At 42.0% G+C, this 25,539-nt stretch overlaps 1 protein-coding gene and 1 non-coding gene across 3 annotated transcripts in view; one reads left to right on the forward strand and one right to left on the reverse strand.

Moving 5' to 3' along the window:
* Window positions 1-25,539, forward strand: part of sema4c (sema domain, immunoglobulin domain (Ig), transmembrane domain (TM) and short cytoplasmic domain, (semaphorin) 4C) — a 113,011-nt gene that overhangs the window by 30,529 nt on the left and 56,943 nt on the right. Inside the window, exon 2 of one of the 2 annotated variants that reach the window (XM_006797471.2) lies at window positions 10,840-10,976. The exons of the other annotated variant lie outside the window; for it this stretch is intronic. The gene's annotated coding sequence lies outside the window, so the exon portion shown is untranslated. The remainder of the gene's footprint in view (window positions 1-10,839; window positions 10,977-25,539) is intronic. 2 annotated transcript variants of the gene reach the window in all.
* trnai-uau (transfer RNA isoleucine (anticodon UAU)) lies at window positions 3,461-3,554 on the reverse strand. The gene is made up of 2 exons: window positions 3,517-3,554; window positions 3,461-3,496 (listed from the first exon to the last, which is right to left on the reverse strand). It is a non-coding gene; the product is annotated as a tRNA-Ile (tRNA).

A 25,539-nucleotide genomic window follows, 5' to 3' on the forward strand; every position in this document is an offset into this window, starting at 1 on the left:
AATATAAAGACTTCGGACTTTTCGTTTCCCAATTTTTGCTTTAAGTTATTTTGTTATTTACATAATAATGTAAATAACCTAATAATGATCCTTATTGCTGTTTTAGAGGAGCGGTGCTTCAAAGGATAGTTGCAGATTTCTGTCAGAATCTGCAGATTATACAGTACAAATAAAATGTTCACGTTTCTCCAACGTTGTCTTCCCAACGGTTTCACTGACATCTACACGGGATGGCCAGGAAGCGTTCACGATGTCTTCTCAGGTGCTGATAATTGGCGTCTGTCTTGTGTCAGTGACGTAAAAGACGGATTTAATGCAACATGACTGTTCACACAGCAGTCGCTTTCTGAAACATCGGATATGTATCGGATTCAGTACCACATATGAAAGTGACCCAGATCGGATTTGAAAATATCGGATTTGTGCCGTTCACACTGTCACACCATGATCGGATATGGGTCGCATAGGGTCAAAAAAATCGGATTTGATGCGCTTTCGCCTGCAGTGGGAACGTAGCCTTAGTCATCATAGTTATCACGGTTGGCCAACACCAGTAGGCAGTATGGTAAAATGTCTTGCCCAAGGACACAACGACGCGGACAGAGAGCCCGGGGACCGAATCGGCAACCTTTTGGTTACAGATGTCCTTCCCAACCTCCTGCGCCACGGTCGCCCCATCAACCGTTTCACACTCTCGCACAGTCAGCTCCAACTAACCGTGACACATACTGAGTAGTACTTAAATGAAAGTATTAATGTACTCATGGTACCGTAACTATTCAAAACACCTGACTTGTTACTGTCACTGAGTGACTGCCATGACTTCTTATCATTATATAATTTAGTCGTTTCCAAACCTTCAGACGACATGTAGGAACAACATTGGACTGATGAAAAAAAGCTTCCACTGCGGTTTTTAGCTGCTAAATGCTCCACAATGTCCCCCCATTAGTTGCTAAGTGTCTAGATACCTGCTGTGCTGAAAGGGCACATTTGGATTTATTAAAGCTCTTTCATTTTTTCCTAAAATCTTACTAATGTATGAATGAATCAAAACAGTGTCAAACCAAAGCAAATGGCTGAATGATGCTAAAACGTTATAACGCTCTAAAATATGAATTAATGCAGCGTAGCGTTTAAGACAAGTTAGGGATATTTAAAGAAAACGTGACTTTTAAGAGGCAGTATTCAGGAAACCTTTTTACTTGCTGTTTTTTCTATTATGGCTCTTTTTTTTTAGCTTTTCCATTCAGATAGAGCATTTAATAAGATGGAAAAGTTGACTTGCGACTTGACACCCGTAAACTGTGCGCAGTGAGGAAAGCAGAGATCTTGGAGTCAGAGTGGTCCAGGGAAAAGCTGTGCATGGAACGTTGCAAGTTTTATCAGAGGGCGCCTTAGCAGGACGGATTTGTTTGGCTTTACTCCTTAGTGAGACAAATATTGGGATGAATCTCCTCTCTGCTTTGGGCCCTGTCGTGAAAAGGCCAGGGCCCAAGCCAGGGCTTTACCATCACATCCTCCCACTTATGTAAACAGATGTCTCACACACACACACACACATGCATGCTCGCACTCAGAAATCTCTCACCCAACACACTCACCCCAGTCATTTTAAAGGGCTTTCCCAGAAATACAGTTATTCCAATTCCAGTGAATGAAATCCTTTGCCGAAAAGGATGAGTTCATCCCTTTTATTTGTGTGGGAATACGAAGCGCTGCGTTGTGGAATACATCGACAAATGGGGGCATTTTTCTCTCTCAGTGTGTCTCTTCTTCGGTTTCGCTCGCACACCAGGTGCTGCTCAGTATTTTGTGTCCACTGTGGCTCTTGTGGGTTCTGGCACAGTGAGAATAACAATCACAGCTCCTCGGTTCAAACTGATATCAGTTGCCAAAAGCACCGACGCAGACGCCGCTCTTCACACAGGAAATGAGAGGATGATAGTGGAAGGGTCCCACTTCACTGGAAAAAGAAAATCACAATTACCGTCACTTTATCTGTCAACACCAACAAATGTGGGGAGGGGGTGTCACAATGCAGAGACAACAGGAGGCGGAGCCGCTCGTTTGGGCACCGGGCTGGTGCGTTCTGGTCGACTGCGGAGCGAAAGCCTTTGATAGCATCTGCGCTGTGGGCTGCAGTTACAAAGTTCAGAGCTGGCAGAGCTTTGTTTTTTCCAAAAAGTTAGAGCAGTCATGAAATATAAATAGCAGAAATATGGTTTGGTTTCCACAACAATGGGCACGGTCGTTTTCCATTTCTTATCTCTGAGACTGTAGAGAAATGAGATGCTTTAAATTTCAATTATTGTTGCTTTCTAGTGCTTAGCGATCTGTTGCATGTTTTTTTAACCGGTATGTGAGGAATGCTGAACGCTTCTCACCCTGCATCCTTCTGCCAGAAGTTTCTTCATGTTAAAATGGAGTTTTTCCTTCCCACTGTCACCACATGCTTGCTCACAGGAGATCATTTCATTGTTTTCTTGGTCTGTACCTTAAAATATTTGGCACTGTCATTGTCATTTGCAGCTATATAAATGAACTATAATTGAATTACATGGTAGCCAACTTAGGCTACGTTCACACTGCAGGCGAAAGCGCATCAAATACGACTTTTTAGACCCTATTTTAGACGACTCACATCCGATCATGGTATGACAGTGTGAACGGCACAAATCCAATATTTTCAAATCCGATCTGGGTCACTTTCGTATGTGGTCCTGAATCCAATACATATCTGATGTTTCAGAAAGCGACTGCTGTTTGAACGGTCAAGTCGCGTTAAATCTGTCTTTTACGTCACTGACACAAGACAGACGCCAATTATCAGCGCCGGAGAAGACATCGCGAACGCTTCCTGGCCATCCGGTGAAACTGTTGGGAAGACAACGTTGGAGAAACATGAACATTTTATTTGTACTGTATAATCTGCAGATTCTGACAGAAATCTGCAACTATCCTTTGAAGCACCGCTCCTCTAAAACAGCAATAAGGATCATTATTAGGTTATTTACATTATTATGTAAATAACAAAATAACTTAAAGCAAAAATTGGGAAACGTAAAGTCCGAAGTCTTTATATTAAGGGCCATCAGTCAAACAATACTGTTTAGTCTGGGTCTAAACAGAGCGCGTTGTGTGTGACGTCTTCTTTTGCGCATGCGGGCCGCTTTGAGGGTTCACACTAGAGCGCGTTTGCTGTCGCATTTTATTTGTAGTGTGAACGAGCAGACAAAAAAATCAGATTTGATCAAAAAATCGGAATTGAGCATTAAGACCTGCAGTGTGAACGTAGCCTTACAGAAACGGGGCGAAGCAGTGGGCAGCAGTGTGTAGGGACGGTACTTTGCTGAGGGGTACCTCAGGGTAGGTGTTCAGTGGATTCAAACCCCCGACCCTCCGATCATGGGGCCACCATTCTACCTACTGAGCTATCCCTGCCGCTAAAATACGCCTGTGCTCCAGGTGAGGCTCGAACTCACAACCTCAGCATCTCTCTGCAGGTTACTGTCTTATAAGTACCGCGCGCTGACCGATTGCGCCACTGGAGCTTACATACATACCAACTAATCACCAACAACAGGCACCAACAACACAGTCAAATACAGTCAAAAAGTCCATATCAGTAAGTCAAAGTACAGGAAGTGAGGCCTTGGTAGTCCTATCAGTCAAAGCGATCATGACCCTAATTTTTAAACCTCAGCAAAATCCAAATGGGCGAGTTATTACATACTAAAATTACTCATCGAAGAGTTGTTGTGACCATGGAGACAAGGCTTTAAATGTGCCTTTTGTTGCTGTAAAATCAAGCATTTTAATAAGGGAATCTGTGGGGACTGACTGGTTTTTGGCACCAGCCTTAAGTGGAACTGCAGCTCCACATAGGCTTAATTTTTTAGCCCTCCAGGTCGTCGCTTCATTGAGACACTATGATTACCTGGTATTTTGAAAGCATTAGGAATCCATTAAGTATTCGTCTCTGATGACCTTTACGTAAATGTAAGTGGCATCGTGATCCAGCTAAAGGGATTTTTCACACTTTATGAACCCACAAAATGTTTCTAATAATTGCTTATAACCGATCTCTATAGCCATAAGATACATCTTACAAAACTGATATCAAATTCAAAATGCTACATTAGCCACCAAAGATGCCATTATTATTCTTTAAAGCCACGTGTCTGTTAAACCTTGTAACGGGAATAGTAAGACAGAGCAGACGCAATATTTCACATAAAGGACGAAGCGCAGGGAAGATAAATGCAGTGTCTGCTGTATCAGTCATTTCTATGGTACTCTGAATAATCAATGCTTCAGTTGAGTATGGAGGAATGACTCTCACGAGAGATCTCTGTATGAATTGACCGCCGTGTAGTGACGCTGATAATGGCTTCGGCGAATTGCGTCCATCTTTAGTTTTAGCTTGTAAATCACAACCCGCAAGTAATGGGCTGCACTTAGAGAGGTCAGAGTTTATGTGTAAATCATTCTGGAGGACAAAGCTTGTGGTGTGTTTTTTTCCCCCCGAAGGATATTTTTTTCTGATCGAGGGGGTTGGCAGTAGGCGTTCACAGCTCAGATCTAGCTCTGACCTTGGCCAGATGTCCACCAACACCGATATGTATGTGCGTGCACGCGCTCGTGTGTACGCCCTTCGTCTGCCAGGTTTTTGGAGAGTGCTTGCATCTAATAGGGAATGGCAGGCGTTTTGTTGGGCTTTATTGCCACATGCCTCTTCCAATCCTGCCACTGATTAGAGCTGCCATTACTGGCACGCCAACGTGAACGCGCGCTCTTACAAGGCAGACGTTGGCACACGCTCAAAGCTCTGGCCTTTGCATGTGATTAGCATCCCATTGCGTTGTCTTGTGCGGCGATCAAACGGAGCACGGAGTTGTGCTCTTGTCGAGGCCGATCGGGGGAAGTGACGGGTACGACGTCGCTCCACTTTTATTCAACTCATCAGGGTGCTGCCAGCTTAGACAATGTCAAATTTGCAGCTAAGCAATTAGAGGCCCAGGCTGTCACAATCGAGCCTGATGGGGGGAAACTCATTGTGGTGGCATGCAGGCAAACACGTGAACGCAGATACAGGTGCTGGCACACACACAGACGCGATACATCCACCCACATGTGCACAAGTACATAGTGTATGTATATTTACAATAAGCATGCAGGCGATTAGCTCAGAAAGTGCAGGTGTAAACTGTTAGTCATTGCTGATTCACAAGCAGCTGGCTGGCTTCCACACAGCCACTCACTGTGCTGCCTGTCAAATACACAGGCAGCCAGCGGCTTGAGGTGTGTGTCCATGTGTATGCGTGTGCAGATGTTCTTGAAATCCTGCTATTTAGCCAGACCTCCTCCTCCACTCCTCTTCCTCCTAGTTTTTGGCCTCACGTGTGCATATGTGTGTGTGTGTGCTTTAGTTAATGTGTAGATGTTTTTGCACATTTATGTCTGTGTGGACTTGCAGGGATTTGGCTGCTGCTTTCTCCTGGATGAAGCCAGTGGAAAGCTGAGGTCTGGATGACTTACTTATTTAGGAAAAATACACCAGAGATGAACAGCGTGCTGCTGTGCTGTCACATAATCACGTGTGCATGGGTTTGAATTCATCCTGCTCTGTAGGTAACAGAGCCAGTGACCTTAGTAGCAGTGCTATATTTCATTTTGGAGATTTTTTCTCCCCCCAATAACAGCTAAAGTGATTCTGCTGCTGTTACGGTTTCAACAGACATGCTGTCGGTTCAGTCCCAGGTGGAGGCGCTCACCAGAGGGTTAAATGCTCTACCAGAAGCAGTCGACACACATATACACACAGAAATGCTCATATGGCGGATTACTCAGTGGCGTGAGGTTTCCGATTAAGTCTAAATTGGCTTTCCAGCACATTCAATCAACCTAACTTGATTTTAAAGGACCTGCCATCAAACAGAGTTTCAGACTTTTACCTAACTTGCTTCTTTACTTCCTTGAAACCATCAGAAGAGTTTCATCCTGTCTTTGGGTGTTCTCCTCCTTTACAAAGTCACGTCAATAGCAGGTTTCATATCTTCACCGGCCAATAAAAAAAACATGAAGGATTCCATTCATCTTTATGGTTTAAGAAGATTCTCCTACTTATTATACGTATAATAATCAACTGGGTAGCTTTAGAAATGTCTTTGAACGAAGATTACAACACGGTTGATTTTTTGGTCATGAAAGGTTTTAGAGTTCTGCTTTTACATAAGAGAATTCACAGTCTCAAGGTTGTCACAATGTTCTCATAAATATCCCAAAAAGTTTCTCGCAGATTGACTTGAGTTATGCCAAGGTTTAATTTTTGTATGCGTGTGTGTGTTTGGTTCAATAAAGTTTGACGAACATCACAACTTTTCCAGTCGATACAGTGGAGCACAGTGTTCATCGAGTGTAGCAGAGTTTTCAGTTTCTAGTTTATTGGCAGTAGGGAATGAAGTATGATGGTGTCAGAGGTTTGGTCCTTGGCTTTGTGTGCTCCCTCTTTGTAACACTAGCCGGCCCATACGCTACTGACAGCATCTGCTTGGCCCTTGGCGCCCTCATTGTGATTAGTGAGCCATTGATGTTGACATGAATCTCAGCTTCTGCTCACACACACACACAAATCCCGGCACGCACTGGCGAAGGCGCTGTAGTCAGTTATGTGATCTGCACTATGAACTATGGGAACCTGTGAATGTGAGCCCCGAGGGATCAGGGGTGTGTGTGTGTGTGTGTGTGTGTGTGTGTGTGTGTGTGTGTGTGTGTGTGTGTGTGTGTGTGTGTGTGTGTGGCTTTATTTTTCATGTCTAAGATCTTGTGATCAAAACCAGAAAAACCTTGCAGTAAAATTGAGTCAAGCAATTATCTCTGTGCATGGAACTTAGCTCCAAGCCTAATCTTCATACTCACTTCATACTGTTCATATGAAGGAGCATTCAGTGGCACAGTGTAAAGCAGACTGCTCAAATTTATTCTGTTTCTTGCAAAGCTAGCTGTCTTGAGCTCACGTCTGGGCTCAGCTTCTGTTAAGTCATTTATTACTCTGTATCTCTTTCAGCATCAGTATCTCTTTTATTTGTGTATGTGAAACCTGTAGGTATGTTTGTGATAATGACTGCTTAGCACACCCCAGGTAAAGTTAGAGATGTTAGCATTTGCCTCTTTTTGTAGCATATTTGCTTGTTTGGAACATTCATTTGTAAAATCTTTTAATAGAAAACTGCAAAAGACTTTATTTGTTTTGGAAAATTTACCTATTTAGGATGTGGCCAGTGGAGCCCAACCAATTTACCAGTGGACTGATATTATTGGCTCATTTTAGTTACTTGCTGATCTGTCAGTATCATCACTTGTAAGTGCCAAATAATTAAACATTTAAAAAGTACAGAAGAGATCGAAGAAACACCCTTCAACTATGTTGTGAGATTCAACGTTGCATATTTTGTCCACCAGGGGGCAGTCTGCAACTTCCCTGGTGGCAACATATGCCACACAACAATGAATAAATAAGTAACTATACACACGTCAGAAAAATCTGTTAGTGTTGTGTATGTCTGAAAGAAAAATAAATATTGGATATTATATCCTAAGATTGAATATTTTGATTATTAATGTTATCACATTATTGTCACTCAGTGTTGGTCAAGTTACTTGAAAAAAGTAATCAGTAACTAATTACCGATTACTTCCCCAAAAAAGTAATCCTGTTACTTTACTGATTACTTATTTTCAAAAGTAATTAATTACTTAGTTACTTAGTTACTTTTTAAAAACACGATTTACAACCTGAATAGGTGATAAAGTGATAGATCTTTCAGCCCAATTCTACTTTTTCTGCATAATCCATCATACAAATTGTAATCAAATGAAAAAGTCTCTTTTTAAAACTTGCTGTGTTAGTTTAAATCTTTTAACTTTATGCATCAAGCAAAAATTTAATTATATGCAACATTCTCTGACTGGAAGAAATTTGTTTAACATTTAAACTTATTTTCTGCACATTCCAGCACATAAAATATATATATTTTTTGTGTTTACACTCACTCTTTCAAATAGACGCAAGTAAAACACAGCAGAAAATAAATAACATTAAAGACTAGCGGTCCTGTTGCTCTATTTTCACCTGTAAAGCAGGAGTGGGGTAGGCAGAAGTTTACCCTGGTGCAGGTGTGCCGCAGCAGTCAGTGGAAGAATCCGCGAGTTTCTCTGTGAGTTTCCCATTACGTCGTAGCTACTCGGTGCTTGCTTGGAAGTTTAGAGGTTTTTTTCGCTGTAAAAAGAAGTTTTCTTCCCACGCACAGCGGACACTAATGTTTTTGTCACTTTTTATGGAATCAAACTCAAAGTAAGGTCAGTACTTCCACGCTTTAAACGCTGCACGCTCATACTCTCTCCCGCACTTGATATATGATCCACAGTGTTGGGTAAGTTACTTTAAATTAGTAACTTAGTTATATTACTAGTTACTTCTATCAAAAGTAACTCAGTTACTTCAAGTTACTTGTTACTTTCAGAGTAACTAGTTACTAGGGAAAGTAACTTTGGTTTTACTCAGAATTCTCTTGTTAATGTGTTGCTTCCGTAACTGGATACCCAGCAAGATTGCCAGTCTTCTAGCTTGCTTGCACTGTGCCACCTACCAATAGAAAGGAAAAAATAATGTGCACATTTCCACGAGAGAAATCCCACACCTGATTCTATCCTAGCCTGCTTTTTACATCCAACACAAAAACTGCAGTCTTGGTGTTTTCGATTGTACTCAGAACTCGGAAATTCTGCCTTCTGAATAGGAAGATGTAGGTAACACCAGACTGCAGATGAGCTGCATACAGGGCTGGACTGGGACAAAAAATCGTCCCGGGCATTTTGACTAGAGACTGGCCCACCATTATAGGAAAAATCATAAAGCCTTTGAATGAAAATAAACACTGTTGTGACAGTGATGTACACTGTTCTGATGGTATATATGTATCAATCTATCAATCCTTTGTTGTAAGACTCAGATAATTATTTTTTTAAAAGTGAGACATTTTAAATGAGAATAAGAAAAGTATTTCCTTGTGCCCCCTTTTCCTTTTTAATGCCCTACATGGAACCCTGGCAATACCTTGCTAGACCCGCCCCTGCACAGTTACCAGCTGTCATCTCCTGGTTTCATCTTCATGTTTCCCTCTCACCACATATTCAAACCGATATCATGACCAGCAGGTTTACAGCTGTGGCTCCAGCAAACATCAGCTGATACTTAATTAATATTAAATAAATTCTAACAACAGCTGATCAAGCTTAAAAGTGCTGCTGTTGTTTACCGCGACATCCACTGGTTTCTTCTTTCTGGCGCAAAGTGGGCGATAAATAAACAAGAGAGAAAAGCCGATCAGCTGATCATTGATCAGTTTCATGATTGAAGTAGAAACAGGAGAGGGGGGGGTGAGAGGATGAGAGAAGACGAGGCAGCTGTGCAGCGTAAACACAGAATAACTCCAGCTTTGTGTCTTTTTCATTGTAGCTGAAGTACAGGACAAACTGTGTTCCTTTTCACCTCAATACGAAACGCGTAATATTTTCTCTGAATACGAGACGATTCCGTTTTTTACGGGATGGTTGGCAACTCTAATAATTAACCTTATGAACAAAATAAAGTTCAACATCAGTAACATCATAGCACCCACCCAGCTGTATAGAAACTCCGTCATGCTAGCTAGCACGCAGTACGAAAAAGTCAGCATAACGAAAATAAACTCCACCTAAACTTGGTTCATATCTGACCCAGATGGACTGCAGGTTATAACTTCTTACCTGAAGTTCAGTTCACCTGACACTCTCGGACCAGCGGCCGCTTCGGGTCTCTCCTCTTGCCTCCCTTTTCCTTCATCCACCTGCTGGCTTCCACCACTTGCTAATGTTACTGAATCTGTGGAAGCTCCGCGATAGCCACCACACGAAGTAACGAATAACGAGCCTATCTAAATCCCAGTAACGAGTAACGCGTTCCTGGTTTTGGCATAATAACTAGTTACCGTGCTCGTTACCACAATAATAACGTAGTTACTGTAACGCGTTACTTAATAACGCGTTAGTCCCAACACTGATGATCCATTGTTGATCTGCACACAGCTGTTCTCACCAACGTCGCTTACGTCACTGTCATGAGACATTCTCGCAAAAAAATCACGGTTTTAGTAACCTAGTAACGCAGCGTTCCTACGGGAAGGTAACGGTAATCTAATTACCGTTTTTGCAATAGTAATCCCTTACTTTACTCGTTACCTGAAAAAAGTAATCAGATTACAGTAACACATTACAAGTAACACGTTACTGCCCATCTCTGTTGTCACTATCAGTCTTAAAAGTCCTATATTTGAAGCCTAAATCTGGTGATTAAAACAAAACCCTTACAGGAAGTTACAGAGTAAGTTACGGTTACGAAGGATAGTGTGTAAAATGTACTACATTGCCATGCTGGCTCTCTGTTGTGGTTTACTAGCATGTTTCCGCTTGTGTTAGCTTGTCTTCAAGAGTAGGTAACTAACTAGGCCTAAACTTCAGTTTCCAAAACCACAAATTTCACACACAAAAACCACCAAGTGGCCCATATTTGTTTGATCAGGATTTTCATGTTTCATGTACGTGGATGTGCAGGTAGGAAGTATATTTACAGTTTTGAATGTGTGTGTGTGTGTGTGTGGAGACCTCTAATTATGTGCAGTAGCAGGTCTTGTCTGACAGAGACATTAAAATGATTAAAGCTGACCTGTCAGTCTCACATATCCACCCCCAACATTCAGCACTGCCACTCATTACATCTCTCCTCTTCTTCTCCTTTAGCCCAATGTGACCTTCATGTGCGACGTCTGTCTCTAGTCAACATTCACAACGAAGACAAGACAGAGCGAAAAAAAAACATCTGAAGGAGAGATTACGACGAGAGCACACGGACGTGCGAGGGAGGAGAAGAAAAACAAGTAAGAAAGTAAAAACAGAACAAAGGGTGGAGAAGAAAAACACAGCGGCATCTTTTTCTATCTCTCACTGACAGCATGAATCAGAGAATAGAACAGGAGGAGGAATGGGGGGCATGTAAAATGAGCGAGGAATCAAAAGAAATAAGAAAGTGAATATAAGCAGAAAAAGCAAAACCATGCAGGGGGGGGAGGGTAGCAGTTGTCAAAACAGGACGTGGAAATTACAACCATTTTCAGGAACTCCCAGAAAGAAATTATTCTGCAGCGAGACAAAGAAAATGGGGAAAATGTATGACAGAGGAGAAAAGAAAAGGTGACCAAAAAAGAAAGAAAAAGCTGAATTTAGGCAGGATATTGGATTTCAGATTTCAAAGCATTTTGTTAAGAAAGACACTGAAGGTTACGTCTGTAACAAAGTGTATCTGTGTACGTGTGCGCGTAGCGTTTGCGGCTTGTCCTGACTGTGTATGTGCAAGTTGAAGGAAAAGGCGGCCATATTTATCTGAAAGTTGAAAAGTGGAAAACAAAGGGAGAAAAGAAAGAGAAGCAGAAAAGAGAAATGGATGATTGAATCTGACAAGCTGTGCACAGATTTTAAAGGTTAGGTTTACTGAAGATAGCTTTTATCGTTATTTCCGTCTTCTGAGGCTGAATGCAACAAAAGTACAAGGTTGGAATTTCTGCCTTAGTAATTTTAGTTTGATTTGCTCTGAAATCTGAGTGTTCCAGCAGATTAAAATCAGACGAGAGAAGTTGATGAAACTTCACAGATCTTTGTTGTGTTTCAATTTTTAAAATGTAAAGTTGTTTTAAAGCGCTCACAACAATCGTAGCGGTACAATCGCATACTAATACGATCGCTTCGGTATCACTTCTCAGGCTACAAACGGGCTGCCATGATCATCTGGTAAGTGGAAGTTTTGTTGGGGTGTTAGACGGCATGGGGCAAAAGATTTAGCTGTGTGCTCCGCTGGGAAGATCTTTAGGGAAAAGTAAGTAAACAATAACGTAAATATACTGGGAACAGGACAATTGAAGTAATTGGACTCAGATGACCACAATGAGGCCACTCTTTTGGCTCTTAGTTCAGAATAAAGTGATGGATTAATAAAGGAATAGATTAGCTTATCTTAGCATACAAGACAAAAACAGTAGCGGTTGGTAGCCTAGCAAAAATATTTCTTAATTGTAGTTTTAAAGCATGTTAAATAACTAAGCAGTTCTCTTTGGCTCGTTTGCATATTATGGTGCTGCAGTTGAGTATCATCAGTGTAATCAGGGTATGAACATTAGATGGCTGCTCTTCCACTCATAGAACCCAGGGTTATTTCTGTAACCACCTCACTGCGCTCTGTTTACTTCTGAAAGCAAAACCCGTGCCCTTGTCATAGAACGCTGGATGTCACTATGTGCGTGTGTTTGTGTTTCAGTGGGTGGCCACCTCTTGTCTGATGTGTGTAAGATGAAGGGCTTTCTCATTTACAATCAGTTGTCAGCTTGATCGAGCGAGTGAGAGGCACAGCAGACTCGAGTAAATTGCCTCCGATAAAAAAAGTAATTTGTATCCCAACTTGCTCTTCCCAGAATTTAGACACGCACTGGCCAAAGAGGGAACTTGTTTAAACATGCACATATGCACTTGTATACCTTGATATCAACCAGATCATGTGTACTCATAAACACAGAGCTGTGACTAATCAGCCCAGGGCAACGTTCCTCTTTTCTCTTTTTTTTGTCTTCTGCAGGTTTCTTTCATGCACTATCACGTCTCGCTTATCCCTTGTTCTCTCTAATAATTCTGGTGCTCCCTCTCTTTCTACCTATCACTCTCACAGTGTGCGTTTATCTCTGTGAGGATATTGGTTGCCGATCATAAATAGCTTTTTCTCTGACAGCGTGCCATCACAGGCCGAGTGAGCTGGGGGGAGCAGGGGGGTAGCAGAGGAGGGGAGAAGAGAGATTGAAAAAGCGATAGAAGGAGGAAGAGGAGAAAAATGCATGCACCGTGCAGGCAGAGGTTATGCACATCATGCCAGCCTGACAGGTGTCGGGTATGCACAGATAAATGTGTTGCGCTTAAATGCAAACACCCGCAACACAAACCTGCTCCCTGAGCCGCGTGTAGGACACCACAATAAATTCAATGAACACTGAACTGATTTTTTTTTAATACAACAAAGCCGGCCTTTACCGAAAAACAGGCCTACGTTCGGCTACCTCCTCTTTAATTTTCTGCTCATGCTGTTTGCAATTAACGCAGACTCAGCACTTTTCTGTGTTAAACTGTTACACCGATAAATTCGCTGTAATGACATTTCCTCCCTACGAATTCCATCCGTACGGCAAGAGTCATGTCGTACTCATTTCTCTTTGCTTACAGAAATCCCCATTTGATTCGCTTGTTTTGTCCAATCCTTTCCAATTTCCAACTCAACACTTCCTGCAGAAATGTTTCACGTTGATAGCCCTCCAGCATTTACTGTAAAGACGTGTAATCCTTCCTTGGTATGCTTTTAATGAGAAGGATCTGCAGGAAATCTTAGGTCCTTAATGGGACTAAAGAAAACAAAATAGAAAGCATTGGAATTCATTAGTGGATAGTTAAAGGAATAGCTTGACATTTTGAGCAATAAGCTAAATAAAGCCACTGTCCAATTAACTTAGCACAGGAGAAATACACAGAAATGGGGAAAGGGTTATTCTGGCTTTGTCCACTGTTAATAAAAATCAAATACTAGTGCTTAGCATGACTTAGAATGGCGCCCGTCACCTGCAAAGCGATGCATCATATTATACAATACACTTTATATAATGAGGAGGTTCGGCCTCATTATATAAAGGCGAATGTGTCTTTTTCCCACGCAGCTTAAAGTAAAACGCTAACTACTAATTAATTCCAACTGCTTCTGCTTTTATGTTACTTTCTTTTTTATCTCGACCCTTTTCACAACAAAGCTTCACATTAAAAGCTTTTGCACTAGCCTAAAGAGTGTTGGCTTTTGAACGGCTCTGTTGGTTTTTAATATGAGAACAATCTTTGAAGTGGACCCGTTTTGCTTTGTCTCGTTTTCTGTCATATGCGTCTTGTTACACTGGCAGATGCTCATGTGGACAAAATTTTAAACAGTGAGGTAAGTTCAGACTGCTCTAAACATTCGATTTCCGACAGTTTTTTTTCTGTTTTTGGCTCTGTTTTATGTCAGAGAGAGAGGATAGCCTAGAAGTGCTATTCAAACCTTCTGTTTGCAAGGGACAGCCAGTCAGAGGGGTGAAGGATGTAGGATAACTGAGGGTCTAAAGCAAACACAAATTTGCAAATGTACAAGAATAAAAATACAGAGCCTCTTTAAGAGTGTTGAGTTTAACTGCAGTGTATATGCAACTGCATTTAAACTTTTTTTGGCGACCGTAGCTCAGGGGGTTGGGAAGCATATCTGTAACCGGAAGGTCGCCGGTTCGATCCCCGGGCTCTCTGTCCTGGTCGTTGTGTCCTTGGGCAAGACACTTGGCCAGAGGGGCCGATGGCGCGATGTGGCAGCCTCGCTTCTGTCAGTCTGCCCCAGGGCAGCTGTGGCTACAACCGTAGCTTACCTCCACCAGTGTGTGAATGTGAGAGTGAATGAATAATGGCATTGTAAAGCGCTTTGGGTGCCTTGAAAAGCGCTATATAAATGCAATCCATTATTATTACTGCAACTGCAGAATTTAGTAGGAAATTTCTCATTATTTATCCAAACTTTACTTTTGTCCTTCATTCATGCCAGCCACAACTATGACCCATCTATTTTCGTAACTGCTTGTCCAACCTTTCAAGCGCACATCTACACCTGCAGCGATTTTGGAATCAATTAACGGACGCAGGAAGGACATGCAAATGCAGACAGCCACAGCTGATAAGCAGGATTAAAATTCAAACCTTCCTTCTGTGAGGCCATGCTGGTAGCCTCCGCACAATCACGCCGACCCCACCGTGCCCGTTATTTGGACGTTTATATGACGCGGTCATTGGTTATATTCAGACAGGCGAGAGATGAATCTTGCCCAAATGCCCTGTCACACACACTTTTACACACACTCGCACGCAGGTTCCCCTTCATCAAGTTTGATGAGGTGAACGAGTGTGAACCCGCTGCATCTGGCATTCCTCCGTCCTCTCTCTCCACGCCGCAGCAGTCCGTGTCTCTCTATTGATCCCAGCTTATCTTCCCGTAAACCTGGACCTCGTTTCTCCCCTCCTCCCATCTCCTCGCTTCACCACCTCCTACCCCTCCTTCCTCCTCATTGCTATCGATCAGCCCGTGTGTTCAACAAAGTAGAGAGCAGGCTGCGGTTAATGCAGAGCTGGGCCGGAGGGGCCCTGCACGAGACTTGTGTATCGCCTTTCTCTCCTAATGGTTCCAATCAGGCTCTAATAGACCCTGGGTTAGCCCATCAAGGCCCACTACTCTCTTCTCACTCTTCTCACCTTTCACTCATCCTTCCTTCTCATAAATAAATCTCTGTCTCCGCTACATGTCTGCCAGGTGCATTTTTAGCTGATGACTGTTGATTTCGCTAACCGATCCGATAGCTTTTGCTTCTGCTGAGTGTGCACATGCTTCTTCCAAAATGTCCTGCTTTGCATTTTTTACAGTAATGCTCATTCATTCCTGGGAGCTGCCCGGTAGAACCACAGTTTGCTAAGTTTAGCCATTGGGAACTGCCCAGTACCAAAAGCTGCCTTTCATTATCCCTTCTCTCAGTCGCTGAACATACTGTGTCTCTAGCTGGGTTAAGTGCATTTCTCAAGGGTACCTTCATTGTTGTGGATTCGGGGGAAAGAGTCTCTTAACATTTGTTGTTTTTCAGTCAGCGATTTAAATGGAATGACAAGTAGAACTAAAGTATGACACACTAGATGCTAGCATTACCTTTAACTAGCAGAGAGTTTGATAGCTTTTGACATTTGTTGTGGCAGGTATGTAACAAAAACAAAGACTTCTAGGAACAGCTTTAAGCTCCTGTTAATTTTGTTTTGTAAAAACTTGGATTATGTCATTAAATTGTCATTTAAATCAGTCCTGACAGTCAGTCAGACCATATATTGGCTGATATTAGCTATTTACTGATATATCAGAATTAGCATTTATAAAAATTAAGTACAATATAGAAAAGATGGGAGATACACCCTTGAACCAGTGTTAATGTTACACAGTTTTTACACCATTTGGAGCTGGCTGTGACAGATGGCCGCCCCTCCCTGAGCCTGGTTCTGCTGAAGGTTTCTTCCTATTAAAAGGGAGTTCTTCCTTCCCACTGTCACCAAGTGCTTGCTCATAGGGAATTGTCTGATTGTTGGGTTTTTTTTCTCTATTATTATAGGGTCTTTACCATATAATATAAGGCCCCTTGAGGCAACTGTTGTTGTAATTTGGCCCTAAAAATACAATTGAACTGATTTGAATTGAATTGAACTCGACAAAGGTCATGTGTTTTCATGCCTCCATCAACTAAAAAGAATGTAAACTGTGTATTTTCCTCTCTGTGATGTTTATGGACCAGTTTTGGTGCTGAAATCTGTAAAAGGTCTGATGTTTGTCCTGTGTGCTATAAAAAGCCTTTTTGACATTTATAACCATTTTTCTAGAGAAGCAGCTTTGTGGCTTTGGTGAGAAAGAGGCTAAAAGATGACATCTCATGACAAATGTTTTGTTTCCCCTCTCTCTGCTGTTTAGGACATTCTCCAATCATGTATTTGTTTATTAGGGCAACTCAATAAAGAGTAGACACGCACCCAGTTGTGGTCTTGTGTATGCCTATGTATGCCATGCATTCAGACTTGTGACATAAATTCTAGAAAAAGTAACTATACAGAAAAATGACCACAGTCAGCGTTTGACGTGCAGCTGGCAATTTTAATGTCAATAACAAAAAAAGAAAAACAAATTTAAATCCCAGAAAAGAGAACTTATCATAAGCCTAAACGTTTACACAACAGTCGTGTCTCACCCGTTCAGTCCTAGACAAATATCGTCTGTCATTCCACTTATCTCTCCGTCAGTGTCCACCCTCCCCACCTTCCCACCACCGCAGAGATGTGTGGGCCGGCCGTATAGGAGTCCAGCTAGGTGCAACCTTTATGCCCTATGGCACCTCACTGGGATCCAGAGCTCCGGGCTCAGCATGAACTGCTGAACTCTTCCCGAAAGTACAGACCTGAGGAGAAGGGAGAGGACAGAGAGAGTGGGAGGGAAAGCAAAGGAGTGCTACTGGACAATTAGCCCCCCTAGGAGCATAGTAGGTGGTTCCCCCAAGCTAGAATACACTGAGAGTATTTCAGCAAGTGGCAGCCAGAGAGAAGGGGAGACAGTGTGTGTGTGTGTGTGTCGTGCACGTAGTGTAGTTTGCATTCATATGCCCTGCAGTTGTTGTTCTGAAATGAGACAGAACATCGGGTGCCCACAGGCGTCAATACGACCATTTCTATTATTCAGAGCTGATTACAGCGCGGAATCATACAGCGGTGAATACTTTTTAATGAGCTCTGAAATACAACAGAGAAAGTTTATCAGATTTTTTATTTGTCTGAATCTGGCTGGCAGGGAACAACGAGCCTATTTGCCTGAGTGATTTGATTAGTGCGCTGGTGTGTGAGGAGCAGGTTGCAACATATGTGAGCGGTAACTCTGAAATAAATGAATGCGCGCAACTGCGGGAGTACTTAACGACACGTGATAAATCATCCCTGTTCTTGTTTTGTATGTGCGTACAGCACCTGTGTTTATTGGGCACATGAATTCATGCGTTGGAATACACGTGTGCTTTCCCTTTCAAGAAGTACGTAGATATATACAAAAAAACAAAATTGTTTCTTTGTGTCCACGTTTGTTTCAGCCTTCTATTCACAAACCAGTCCACCGCCTTGAGCAAGGCGGATTGACCTGTGACCAAACAGTAATCGTGGACGAGTGTGCGCACACTTTGGTATGACAGGTCAGACTGCACTATCCCAGCATCCCCTGGGCCTGCACACAGGGCAGGCAGGTCACGGCAGGGCAGAGTGCACGTGGATTTTACCGTTTCCTCGCTGCAGTCATGTGTGCTTGTCAGAAACAACACAGCCGGGCTGTCAGCACAAGGTCATCCAGAGAAAAAAAGGAGAGAGAGAGAGTTAGATGGAGAGGCTGGGAGAGAGAAAAACAGACAGCGTGTCTGCCCGTGCATAAATAACCTGGTTATTGTTGACTTGCTGCGGTAATCACATTTCTTAAATGTCATGTAAATTAAAAACCTAGTTTCAGGTTAAAGGATTACAATAAATCTCTTACTGACCTAGTTGCACACTGAAAATAGCTAGAGCACGCAGTGCTACTTAAACAGACAGCCAACAGATCAATACACCCACAACCGAGGCAAACGGTAGATAAATTTTAAACTGTCGTTTTAGATTTCAAGTTCATGTTTAGTTGACCATTTTTGATATAATTTTCTTAATCGATGGGTTGACCAGAAAGCTGGAGGAGCAAAGAGCCTTCAGCTTAACAATAGACTATATAAATGTGCTAATACATTCAGTTGAATTCAGTTTTATTTATATAGTGCCAAATCAGAACAACAATCGCTTCAATGTCCTAAAGACCCTACAATCGAGAGACAAAACCTCAACAGTCATATGACTCCCTTATGAGACAACACTTAGCGACAGCGGGAAGGAAAAACTCCCTTTTAACAGGAAGAAACCTCTGGTAGAACCAGACTCTGGGCCTTTCTCAATATGCGTACTTGTGCGTACTTGCGTTCTCGTGTACTCGTGATACGTCATCAGTCGGAGACCAAGTACTGTTCCAATTCGAAGTACACATCAAGCCGAAAACGCGAAAAAGTCCCGGATGTGTTCTCGCTCCGCCCATTTTATCGAGCATGCATCGGTGGTGACTTGTGTGGACTTGGTACAGCTAAATATCCCAGAATGCATTTCGTCCAAAAGTCAAACGCAGCAATGGCGGACGACCGGGGCTAAAAGCTTTTAAATATCACTCTTTCTGGGTCATAAAATAAACTTTTAAGTTATTTTCAAGCGAGAATGTAGCTGTGTAAAGTTCAAATATCTGCTCGATTTATCAAGATATCATATATTTCCAAACGAGCTCCGACGTTTTCGGAGACGTCTGTGACCCGCCAGAATTGAGAAAGGGCGTCAGTGAGGGGCAGCTGGGTGTTCTGTAAATGGAATAAATGTTGTCAGTCTTATTTATGCCTGGCATGAGCATTTGGGTGGACCAGCAGATTTAGCTTCATTTAGCTAGCAGGGCCCGCCTCCTCTAGTCCTTGAATAAGTCAGGTGACACTGGAGCTGGATGGGAAAAGGTCCCATTTGCCACACTCTATGACCTCAATAAACACGTAGTGGTTTATTGAATACAACATGATGTTCGTTTGATAAATAATGGCCCAGGTGGGAGTCGAGAAAAAGAAGAAAAAACAGTGTACGCTTTGTGACACGCCCGGATGGCTACAGCAAAACTGATCTAACCAGGTTTCAGACCAGGGCTTCTTCCATTAGTGTAACATTCAACACGTCTTTTATGTACAGTCTATGCGAGGGGTAGGCAACTCCAGGCCTCGAGTGGCGGTGTCCGGCAGGTTTTAGATGTGTCCTTGATTCAACACAGCTGATTCAAATGGCTAAATGACCTCCTCAACATGTCTTGTAGTTCTCCAGAGGCCTGGTAATGAACTATCATTTGATTCAGGTGTGTTGACCCAGGTGATATATAAAACACGCAGGACACCGGCGTGGCCTGGAGTTGCCCATCCCTGTTCTATGCCATCAGTTTTCCTGTAGCACATCTATCAACCCCAGCTGGATTGTTTTTCCTTATCTTTGCATTCACCCGGATTAATATATCACTTTTAAAGTGTAGTCCAGCTGTGCTATACAAGTACATACATTTTTTTTCTTAAATTTTATGATCTTGACAAGGTTTGCTCATTTTATGCATTTTACCACAGAAGCTGACGCAGTGATGCAATTAACTGTTTTAGTGATTGGTCGGGATTAAAGCTCTGGACCTCAAGGGCACAGGGTGGAGTACCGGTGATTAAAGCCATTTATATGCAGTGAAAACTCCCCACTATAATTTAAACTTGAGATGTTGTCTTAGGTTGGTTGCCATCTCCTTGAGGGAGATAATGATTGCTGCAAAGGGATTTCATAGATTCAGTCCGATACCCCTCAAAATATATTTGATACAGCTACTGTGTTAGCATACAATTGCCTATTTAAACATCCTGCAGACACGGAGGAGCATTAGCATTCATTTGAAGTTGTAGCTGTCACTTCATGAATATCCAATATTCACTTTCCTTCTAGCTGTTGTTTATTTTCTATCTTCTTCAGTGAAATGTCTGAAGCCGTAGCTGCTAAATCATTCACTGCTACCTGCTCTGGATGGCAACAAAGCTGATAAGACGGGTGAGCCGCAATTAAAACATTAAATCTGCAAGCCCTGAAAGCAAAACAATTAGCTAAAAGATGCTAAAATGCCTCCAAAGCTGAGGGGGGAACTGCAGCTCCTGTGACAGGTCTCCATGAGTTCATTAGGATGGTAATCCCATCCAAATGCATGTATCTGTTTGATCCATTGTTGATCTAAAATATTTAGTCTTGCAGCTTTAATTTGTGATCGGGAGCTTTACCAGCATGTTAAAATGATTGAGCTCAATTTACCTTTGAATTTTCTTTAAATATTTGCAACCGTTACATCACGTGACCGACTCGAATCAGGGTTCAGGTGTTGTCACGGCTTGCACTGAGAAATCTGTAGGTGTTAAATGGCCACGCTCAATCCCCAAGTCTTTTGTCCACAGTCTGCTTCCATCAACCGTGTATACGCTGTCGCAGACCAAAGGCACAGATGGTCCCGCTGTCGTCAGCGTCTGCACGTCAGCGCATCTGGTTTCATCTCGCCTTGACCTCCTCTTCTATCAGTTCCTCGGGTCTGAGCAGGTGTTTGGCCCGCAGTCAGAGTCCAAATCAGATCCATTTCATCTGTAATCAGCTGGAGCCCCTGGCACTGATGGAAGAGATCAGAGGGGCGATTAAAGAATTATAAGCCGACCACGCCTGACCAGCCGACCATGACACGGACAAGGCGGCAAAACAGAACGGGGGGGAACAAGTTTGTGCCAATGAGGGGGAGCTACAGTAGGGATGAAAGGAAAGATAGAGTTTTGAAGGCTGGCAAAATCTCCCAGGGGAGGGACATGAAAGAGCAGGGCTCTAGGGGAAGTGAGCAGTGATGGAGGCTAAGATGTTACTCTGTGTTCTCACAGGATTTGTGTGTGTTTGTGTGTTTTTTTCATTCCATCAAGTGGAAAGAGGTCATTTAAAGTCAAATGCGTTGCTCAGTTCTGCTTCAAATAGGGGTAATTACAATGGGAAGTCAATTCCAATCACCATGTGAAAAGAAAGTTAATGACATTAACTTGATGTTTTTGAACTGCTTGATGCCCCAACGCTGTTTAGCAAATCATTAATTGTGAGAAAATTGTGGCAAATCATGTTCTCAGGTGCATGAAAACTGATGGGTGGCTCACATACTGATGACAGCTGCTTTAAAGGAGCTCAAATAGCGTTTAGGAGCCGTTCACGAGGTATTGGATGTATCAGAAAGACCATCACCGTTCAGATACACACACACACACACATTAAGTCTCTATGTGGAGCTGATCAAATCCCCATTTGATTATCTTTCATCTGTGCCAGCTCGACAACAGCAGTCTGCCTAGGCTGTCGGCACACACACACACACACACACAACTGAAAACACACAGCTGTTTATTGTGAGCTGGTCAGCATAAAGAGACTCAGCACACTTATTTGTTTACACCTATTCACTGATATGCTAGTTATTCTGTCACTTAAATGAAGGCTTGCTCATGCTTGATATTGCTTTAAAGCGTATATGCAAACCAGAAGGGCTCTCATACACACATACGCACGCACACACACTCTACCTGCTTTATGTGACCACCTGCGTCTGTGTACTCTCAGATGGAGAGTGCACATGGAGTGGGAATGTGTGTGTGTGTGTTTTACTGTCAGTGTCTACTCCATTAGTGCCACACTCTGGGTGAAATCACTGCATCAGATGTGTTAGGTCCAGCTCTCTGGACTGGATCTAGCTTCTCATTGTACTTCCATAGAGCAGTGGGGTCTTCCACCCCCTTCCTCCAAAATCCGGTTGCACACATGGCTCTAGAGGACTGAGATAAAATAGCAAACAAGTCCATCACTTCCATCCCCACAAGTCATCAATTTTGCAGGTTTACTGAAACATGATATATTTATTTTTTGCTTTGTTTTTATAACCGTTTTGCTCAGGACTTAAGCTCCGTACTTTAACCCTTTAAAGCCGGTCAGAGCGGGCACGCTCCATTTTGCGTAACTATTTTTAAATCCCGGTAGCTCTGCAACCACGTAAGCCACCGCAATAATTTTTTTTGCATATGAAACCGGAGGAGTTGTACTTACATCTTATGCCATCAGCTTGTCCTCGGTCACGGTTTCCTTCCACATATAGCTTTGCAAAAACTGCATAAAAAGCACTTGCAGCAACAAAAACATAATATTCCAGAAACATGCTTTGCCGATCCGATCAGCTGTTTGTAACACTTCCTACGTCCATCAGCTCGAACTATCACATGTCCGCCATGTCCTGCCCGAAACCGTCATTTTGTGGAAATGTAGTTTTTTTTTTACCATCAGGGCCTTATGAGCCTATACTGGTGTTTTTAAAAGTTATGTTTGACTTTATGACTTTCTGTGTCATTTCTGGGATGCTTAGAACTCATATTGCACTGCTGGAAATAGTTTATTTTGATGCATATGCTGCTTTTTTGTTGGTTTTTTTGCAAATTTGCATTATAATATTTATTTTCGTTTTTCCTGCAGTGTATAAAAATTGGTGTATTTCAAAAATAAAACTATGAAGACACTCAAAATAAATTTCCTGTGGTGGGAAACTATTTTGTGCAACTTTTTTGTATTTACAGTTTTGAGGGATAAGCCTCTGAAATTTCTCTAACTAAAAATATATGTTAAAAAAACAAAAATGATTTTAAATTTTTTTGTAGTTTATTGCACTTTTTTGCAATTTATGTAGTTACTATGCACTTAATGCAGGCATATTATTAAAATTTGGGCTATAATGGTTGTATTGATGTATATCAACTTGAAATGCTCCCAAAAATGGCTCCACAGCATGTAAAAATATAATATAAGCTCTGGCGGACTTGGTTCTATGGTAGGTCTTAAAGGGTTAAAATCTTTCCTTTGATGTATCACCACAATTTTTTAAACATTTAAACTCCAGGCATTTAGCTAAAGCTTTACTTTAAGAAATTAATTTAGACCATTAAAAAACAAAAGGTTTTAGCAGAAAAAAAATTATTTATGACACAGCTTCCTCTAAGGCTCCCTGTTGTATTCACAGAGTTTAAAACACCATTATGAACCCTTTAGAATGCTTTTTAATCATAAAAATGAAATAAGGTGATCTCATGTGACTAAATCATGTCCAAAAAAAAAAAGTTATTTTGGGGGGAAAAAAAGATTTTAATTTGATGTCTTTGGGAGCTCGATCTGAACATAGCTGAAGCTGAACTGACCCATAAATGAAATTATTCCTCTTTTAGGAAACATCTGTCAGCTGTTGAATAGAAATTCCTTCTTTGAATAGACAGAGCCACAACATCAATGAACGTTTAAAGTCTATTATTTGAATCTGTTTGCCATAAAATAATTTTTTGCCAAGCATTTTCTCACATTCAGCTAAATGATATAGCACCAGTTCAAAGTGGCCCTAAAATGTTAAGAGAGCTCTCCAATGATTGGCTGTTTACCAGTCAGAAAACGCAGTGAACAGGAAGAACTCTCTTTTAACCTCCATCAGATCAGTTGGGGGTTTGAAGGGAAAGAGAAGAGAGAGAGAGAGCAAACACCACACAGGAAAAACAGAGTCTACAAGAGAATAAAGAAGGGAGTGCAGGAAATGTGCACAGTGCATCAATAAATTGTGTTTTTCTATATTCAAGTGTGGTGCACTGCCTGATACTCCCCTGTTTAAAGACACTGGCAGTCTATGTTATGTTCCATATTGACTGGAAGTGATAATTCCCAGTCATTATGGAACATAACATAGATGCCATTTTCAATAAAATTGTGTTTATGCAAGTAGCACTTAATGTCATTGTCAGCTTGCTATCACGTCAACAGCGGCACTATAAACGTGTAGAGCTCTGAAGGTGTTTATTTTGTGTTTGCTGGTTAGCTCTAATCACAAGCAATAGCTGAGACTTATAGAAATGTAATTGTTTTTGCTGGTATTCATTCATACAAGCTGCACATCAAGGAAGCACTTCCTCCCTACTGTGACAGAGCACTTCCTCACAGGGGATCATCTGATCTGTCCCTTATGCTGTAGGTTCTTTACTATGAAGTATCTTGAGATGACTGTTTGTGTGACCTGGCGCTATGTAAAAAAACTGAAATAAAACTGTAAAAGAAATTCTTAAAACCTGATATAAAGCAAATTATGTGTTTGCAGAATAATTTCAGGTATAATTTTGTTATTTCTAGTAATCATCGCTATAGCCAAATTAACTCTAAGGTATTGTTTTTTGTTGGTTTCGTTACTGGATTTCATTGTTTCGGTGTTCTCATGCTCTTGAAGTTTTAAAGACCAACCTACTAAGACTGTTTTGGTACCAAGAAACATCCTTTTTGAATGTTGATAAGCCTTTGCAGGCACAAAAAAAAGAAAAAGAAGCCCACACATCTGACCATTAATGCATCAGCACTGCTCCAGCTTCCTGCTATGATGATTTCAAAGTGAAGAGAACGCAGCATAAAAGTCCTTGAGTCGGTCTTAACTCCCTTCGTCCATGAGGTGTGAAATCGTTTGATCCAGCTTGTTTCCATTTTGGTGAAACAGCCTTTATGTAGCTGTGAGAATTTTCATTTGTGTGTGTGTTTTTAAATGCTGTTGGAGCAATAAAAAGTGCAGACAAAGGGGAGGGTACAGGGTTGGAGTCGAGAAGCAGGAAGGAAGGAAGGAAGGAAGGAAGGGAGCTGACGGTAGCTTCTGTGATAGTTTTGAATGAAGGCAGAATGAAGGATGGGGGCTGTCCTATAGTATATCCTGTCTGTGTGAGCCTGTGTGTACTTGTCTGTGTTTGCGCATGGGTGGGGTAGTGGGGGTTAAATAACATTAAGTGTGTGCTTGTGTCTGGGTGGAGGGCGGTGGGCGATGTTGGCTTTAAGTAGTGTGCAAAAAGGTCAGAGGTTGGGGTTAAAAGTCAAACAATGCCTGGAAGGACTAGCAATCAGTTGGGGCAGGAAAAAGCTGCCAGGAAAGGGTAGGTGGGTAAAATGAAGGGCAGGAAGAGGAAAATGGGAAAAAGAGATAAAGCGGTCTAAGAGGACGGAGGAGGGCTGACGTTCACACACTTCGAAGTATCATGAGCTCTCCCTACAGGGGCTCATCTTACCTCTAAGCACACTCGAAAAACACACAGAAAC

Source organism: Neolamprologus brichardi, chromosome 12 (assembly GCF_056152115.1).
Source record: "Neolamprologus brichardi isolate AB-2024 chromosome 12, ASM5615211v1, whole genome shotgun sequence".
Classification (NCBI taxonomy): domain Eukaryota; kingdom Metazoa; phylum Chordata; class Actinopteri; order Cichliformes; family Cichlidae; genus Neolamprologus; species Neolamprologus brichardi.